Here is a 7487-nt window from a genome sequence, read left to right as displayed (position 1 = left end):
CTGTGAAGCCAACTCCGGCTGCTTCCGTCTTCACAGTGAGAGCTTATATATAAGTGGCGGCGCTGCCCTGGCAGCAGCGGCTCGCCTGCAGTCCGTTGGTTTTTACTTTTTTGTATTGTTTTTTTTCGTTTTTGTCTAGTTATGTTTTTGGTTTTTAGGCTGTGTTTATGTGGGGAGGGGGGTGGGGGGTGAAACGGGGGCTGCTGTCACTCCCTTCGGGGGAATACGACCTTTTTGTCGTATCCCCCTTCTTTGCCTCCGTCTACGCTGAGGCCTAGCGGAGCCGGCGACCGGGACTCTGGAGGCAGCTGACAGGACTCGTCCTGGGCTCGCTCCCGGCCCAGCCTGGGATGGAACGGTGCTCCCGTGAGAGCGGCATGGTGAGGGGCTGGAGTGGCCCAGCCCAACGGCACTCCCGTCGGATTGGCCCAGCCCGAGGGAGGAACGGCACTCCTGCTGGAGTGGCCCAGCCCGAGGGTGGAACGGCACTCCCGTGGGAGTGGCCCAACCCGAGGGAGGAACGGCACTCCCGTCGGAGTGGCCCAACCCGAGGGAGGAACGGCACTCCCGCTGGAGTGGCCCAGCCCGAGGTTGGAACGGTACTCACGTGAGGGCGATCTGGTCCGGGGGCTGGGACGGTGCTCCGGTGGCCGGGACGACGTTCTGGCGGCGGTGTCCAGAGTCCTGGGGTTCAGCCACGGGCCAGCGGCTGCGTGTGCTGGACTGGAGGTGCGGCGGCTTCGACCACCCCGGGCGGCAGTGTTTGAACCGGCCCGTTCGCGGGGTTTGGTGAGCTGCGGGACTGTTGTACCATCGCCCGGTGGGGAATTGCCTCAGCGCAGAGGGAGAAGAGGGAAGAGACTGTAGCCCTAAGATTGTTGCCTCCACCACAGTGAGGAGGTGTTTGGAGGACTCACTGTGGTGGATGTTAATTTGTGTTTATTGTTGTTTATTATTGTATTATTGTATGTATGACTGCAGGCACGAAATTTCGTTCAGACCGCAAGGTCTGAATGACAATAAAGGAAATTCAATTCAATTCAATATACGTCTCTTGCCTTTAGTTCATTTTTAACCAGGTGAAACTACATTTGTAGCTTGGTTCACATATACAAACACACACGCACACACGCACGTGCACACACTCACACATGCACTCATTCACAAGCACACACACACTTTTCCAACTATTTACTGCAACAATGAAGGTAGATTGATCCATTCCCTATGTGGGGATATTCAGTCTGTTATCAAAATATAATTAATGTTAATTAGGAGCAATTTGAAGAGAAGGCTGATGTCAGCAACATTTACCCATCTGCAGCGGGTTTAATTTCTGAGCAACAGTGATTAATAAGGTTAATTGAGCACGACTAATCTTTGTATTTTAATTATTTAATCCGAATATTTTTGAGCCCCACCGCAGCCATTTTCAGGTGGTTGGTGATGTACACCGACTGATACTAATTGGTGTAGCATTAATCAACAAAATTATAATCATTTATCTTTAGGATGTGTAGTTCCCAGGAGCCAGGCACACGTGACGTTTGCCCACTTTGGCCCCTGACTAATCTGACGTAATTGCCTCTCCATACCTGTTTAAAGATGATGCACCCTGACATGCTGTAGAATGTTGTAACCACTGTAAAATGCGTCCGATTGACAAAGTTCTTTTATAGGGTGATTTCACGAAAGGTCACTGGAGCGTAGATCCGCACCCACGTGACCGAAAATCTGAAGTGGAGTACATGCTATACATCCGGTACATGTTAGTGAATGGGAAAACACGCACTTTCACATCCGTTAAAAACATCGAAAACGGCCAGTTTATGAGCCAGTTTACATGCAAAATGAAAACGCTTCTGAAGCTACATTTACCATTTAAATAATCGTAAACTATCAATGCGTTTTGAATTTATTTGAATTTATTTCAAAATGAATTGATAGTTTACGATGATTTAAATGGTAAATGTAGCCTCAGAAGCGTTTTCATTTTGCATGTTAAAACCCACCTGCATGGGCGATTTTGCAATTTTACTGAGGGATTTTTCACTTTTAAAACTTTTCATATAACAAATGAATAAAGCGTCTATGCTCCAGTGACCTTTCGTGAAATCACCCTATATAATCTATGACTCCAATCCCTTTGTTATTCGGCCTTCCTCATCCACCCCCCCCACACACAATCTTACAGAAGCCAATTAACCTACAGACCCACAGGTCTCTGGGATGTGGGAGGAAACCGGAGCGCCCAAGGCGGTCACAGGGAGAATGTGCAAACTCCACATAGACAGCACCCGAGGTCAGGATCGAACCTGGGCCTCCGCCGCCGTGAGGAGGCTGCGCCGCCGTGCTGGAATCGCAAGTGAGAACAGGTGTGGATGGATGACGACAAATCTGACACAATTCCAAGTAAACTTTCTGAATGGCTTTACCAGAAGTTTGAGAAAAATAAGATGGTGATTCTGAGCAAATTAGGCAGAAGCTTTATTCATTCTGAGAACCCATCAACGCCGCAGTGGGATTTCTGGAAAACATAACAGAAAAGTGACCTTACACGAGCCTTGGCACTTGTATTTTTGATAGGAATTTGCCAAAATATGAATCCCTTGAAGCTTTTGTAAATCAATCTGAATAGCCAGAAATCTTGTCCGACCAGTGATAAGGGAAATAACATCTGCAGTGAATTTAGCGTCGACCACCTAATAACAAAGATTAAACTGACTTCTGGATAGTCTGCAAGTTAGTCATCGTTCATCTGTACTTTACTAACCCAATGTAACACTGTGGTGGCGACACAGTGGCACAGAGCCGCTGCCTCACGGCACCAGAGAAGAGGGTTCGATCCCAGCCTCGGACGCTGTCTGTGTGGAGTTTGTACCTTCTCCCTGTGACTGCGTGGGTTTTCTCCGGGTGCTCCGGTTTCCTCCCACATCCCAAAGACGTGCGGGTTTGTAGGTTAATTGTCCCTCTGTAAATTGCTCCTGAGTGGACGAGAAAGTGGGATAACATAGAACTAGTGTGAATGGGTGACGAGTCTGAAGAAGGGTCTCGGCCCGAAACGTCACCTATTCCTTCGCTCCATAGATGCTGCCTCACCCGCTGAGTTTCTCCAGCATTTTTGTCTACCAATGATCAGCGTGGAATCGGTGCTGTTTCTGTGCTGTAACTAAAGTTAAAAAACTTAACCAGCAATCAATTTCATTAACAAACACTAACTTTGTTTGCTTATAGAATGATCTGTTTTTGTTTTTAAGAGATACAGCATGGAAACAGGTCCTTGAGTCCACAGGATCTACTGATTATTCATCATCATTTCCCACTAGTTCTATGTTAGCCCAGTTTCCCAAACCTACACGTGTATGGAATGTACCGGTTCCTCGCTCCCCTCCATTGAGTCTGTCCAAAGCAAGCGTTGTCTGCGAAGGGCGTGCAGCATCGCCAAGGACTGCTCTCACCCCAGTCACAGTCTGTTTACCCTCCTGCCATCCGGGAGGCGCTACAGGTCTCTCCATTGCTGGACCAGTAGGTCCAGGAACAGCTTCTTCCCTGCGGCTGTCACTCTACTCAACAACGTACCTCGGTGACTGCCAATCAAACCCCCCCTCCACCACCACCCCCGGACACTCCTACCCCCAGAAAAAAAATGCACTGTATGTACATATATATATATATTTATTGCTCATATTCTATGTCGCTCTTCCAGGGAGATGCTAACTGCATTCCGTTGTCTCTGTACTGTACACTGCACAATGACAATAAAGTTTGAATCCAAATTGTAATGTGGGGGAAACCAGAGCACCCGGAGAAAACCCACGAGATCACAGGGAGAAGGTACAAAACTCCACACAGACAGCACCCGTAGTCGGGATCGAACCCGGGTCTCTGGCGCCGTGAGGCAGCAGCTCTGCCCATTGTGCCACCGTGCCGCCACTAAGAGGCACGATTCTGTCTGTAAAGGGTTAATCGTGTGTGTTGCTGAGCTGAAAAGCTCTGCAGTGAGAATTTTTCTAATGAATAACATTTCAGCGCATTAGGCTGCCCTACCTGTCCCATCACAAGGCTAACAGGTGCACCGTGAACAGAGGAACTCTGGCAGTAATGACGCCCCATGAGCAGCACTGACACCGAATCACGTTTATCGATGGCAAGCATTTAGTCACCACAACCCAAACCCCCCCCCACCTCCATCAAACAAACTAATTAGTGTTAATTAGTTTATTTAGTAAAGTGCTGAGCAAAAAAAAGCAAAAGGCTCAGGTGGGTATAACTGGAAAATGAACACAAGGCACCAAATGATGGTGATGTATCACAATGATTTATAGTCCCAGGCTGGTAGTGGCAATAAATGAATGAGTGACCCTGCCTGAAGTTACAAACTGCAGTCTTATAAAAATAGAAACTGTTTTAAATGAATAACAAGCTAGTTACTCAGTGGCAGACTCAGTTATCTCTCAAACCAAGCCAGCGTTTGGTGTGTTTTTAGCTCACCTTTTACATTTGGTTCGTATGTTTTTGTTTAGCTTTAGTTTTTAGAGATACAGTTTCTTCGGTCCCTGGAGTCCATGCCGACCAACGATCACCAGTTCACACTCGTTCAATGTCATCCCACCTCCGCATCTACAGAGGCCAATTGACTTGCACACCCAAACCCCTTTGGGATGTGGGAAGAAACTGGAGCGCCTGGTGGAAACCCACATGGTCACGGGGAGAACGTGCAAACTCCACACAGCCAGCACTCGAGCTCAGGATTGAACCCAGATCTCTCGCACTGCAAGGCATCAGTTATACCAGCTGCGCCACTGTATCACCCTCCAATTCACTCAATCGGATAAATCACAAGCAGAAGTTAGGAGGTCATGTTGCAGTTGTATAAGGCATTGGTGAGGCCACTGTTTAGAGTATTGTGTGGGAAGGAACTGCAGTTGCTGGTTTAAACTGAAGAAAGACACAAAATGCTGGAGTAACTCAGCGGGGCAGGCCGCATCTCAGGAGAACAGGAATGGGTGACATTTCTGGTGGAGACCCCTCTTTAGACTGCAGTATTAGAGTATTGTGTTCAGGTCTAAGCACCATGCTAATACGAAAGATGTTGTCAAGCTGGAAAGCGTACAGAGAAGATTTACGTGGATGTTGCCAGGACTAGAGAATCTGAGCTAAAGAGAGAGGTTGAGTAGGCTGGGACTCTATTCCTTGGAGCGCAGGAGGATGAGGGGTGATCTTATAGAGGTGTATCAAATCATGAGAGGAATAGATCGGGTAGATGCACAGAGTGTCTTTCCCAGCATAGGTGAATTGAAGACTAGAGGACATAGGTTTAAGGTGAAAGGGAAACAGTTTAAAAGGAATCTGAGGGGTGACTTTTTCACACAAAGGGTAGTGGGTGTATGTAACAAGCTGCCAGGGGAGGTAGTTGGGGCAGCGACTATCCTAACATTTAATAAAGTTAGACAGGTACATGATTAGGACAGGTTTGGAAGGATATGGACCAAACACCAGCAAGTGGGACTAGTGTGGCTGGGACATGTGGGCCGGTGTGGGCAGGTTGGGCCGAAGGGCCTGTTTCCACACTGCATCACTCTGTGACTCTATAACACAATTGAATGATGCATGGTGCAAAGGAATGAACGGCCTTCCATGTGACCACAGGGAAGTTTCATATTGAACTCAGAATGCTCCTGATACCTTCCCTCTCTATTCTCAGTCTTGATGCAATGTCCTTCAGCAGTTTGTACTTCCTATGGATTATTGTACCACAACCTGGCCATGACTTCTATACCTCATGTATTCAAGAGAGTGTTAGATATGGCTCTTAGGGCTAACGGAATCAAGGGATATGGGGAGCAAACAGTATCAGGGTACTGATTTTGAATGATCAGCCATGATTACATTGAATGGCGGTGCTAGCTCAAAGGGCCGAATGGCCTACTCCTGCACCTATTTTCTATGTCCAGTTACTGTGTCTGAGGGAGCCTGAATTCCCTATGTGCCTATTTATCGTTGGGAAACACTGTATAGCTCTGAAATGCACTTGATGTAGAACGCATGGTGTTTGGTTATTTTACATATAATTAAAACCTAATGGAGTTGCAATCACACAAGCTTATTAAATCTTAAACTCTGCACGGGTGTCTGGGGTTATGGGGAGACGGCAGGAGAATGGGGTTGAGAGGGAGTAGACTTGATGGGCCATATCGCCTAATTCTGCTCCAATCACTTATGAAAACTCAGTTGAATATTCTCTTTCAACGTGCAAATTGTCCAAGGGTGCCCCCTGTAGGCAAGGAATATACAGGGAAACATCCTTCAACAGATGTTTCATCAAGTGTCGAAGGGTAGAGCTGCCATCTGGTGGACTAACCGAGAACCAGAACCCAAAGAGATCCTGGAATATCATTAGTGATAGTAGAATTAGGCCATTCGGCTCATCACGTCTACTCTGCCATTAAATCATGGCCGATCTATCTCGTCCTTCTAACCCCACCTTCGCCCCATTACCCCGACACCCATACTAATAAATAGACACAAAACTCAGCGGGTCAGGCAGCATCTCTGGAGAACATGGTGACGTTTTGGGTCAAGACCATTCTTCAGAATCCTGCTGATCCTATCCCTTTGTAATCGAGTCTCCCTGATGATATAGGGACGTGGATGGGGAATAATGTGTGGGGGCAGCAGAAGATGTCACAGCAAGAAAGAATTTTATATAAAATCTGGGCCAGTGCACTTTTATCATCCTCTCAATCCGAAGGTGAAAGCAAACATTTTTCATAATCTGGACACTTGCTTATCACAAATTTTATTTATTAATAAAGTAAGTTATTTGTCTAAAACTTTAGTCTAATCTTGATCATGTACAAAATCAGTAATAATTAACCTGTGTACTTCAGTATTATTTGCTGTTTGGTGAAAGAATTTGCCCACAGTCTATTAGGCAAACGGTAGTGGAATGTTTCCGAGAACATTCCGGAAGGTGCCAGCTGCCAATATTTCTTTGCGGTCAGGCACATCAAACTCCAGAGAGCCACGCAGATCTTTTATTTCTCACCCATTCTTGCACTAGTCCCCTGGGGAAGAGGAGTAAAGAAGTCCATGGAGTTTCTGGTTTTCGAGGGATTGGGGCCCATGAGGGGAAAATGGGACCAGCTACGATGGAGCATTCTGGTCGGCATGGACGAGTTGGGCCGAAGGGCCTGTTTCCATGATTGCCACTAGTGTGCTGACCCACCAATGCCTCCCGTCGGATACTCATCCAGTCTATCCAACGGGAGGCATTGGTCGGTCGGCAATCAACAAACCACCATCAGCGAGAGGTGGGAACTCAAGATGTCTCTTGTGTAGAGTCCAGTGGCACAGACAAATGAGGCTGGAAACTGGGTATTGACGTTATTCAGTTACCTGTCCATGAAGGTTGATGGCTTTCTTACACCGAACAGAAGCAGGGTCAGGAGCAGACCAGCGGCCCATTAAATCTGGTCCATCGTTCA

Source organism: Leucoraja erinacea, chromosome 20 (genome assembly GCF_028641065.1).
Source record: "Leucoraja erinacea ecotype New England chromosome 20, Leri_hhj_1, whole genome shotgun sequence".
NCBI classification, from domain to species: Eukaryota; Metazoa; Chordata; class Chondrichthyes; order Rajiformes; family Rajidae; genus Leucoraja; species Leucoraja erinaceus.
This window is presented reverse-complemented; position numbering follows the sequence as displayed.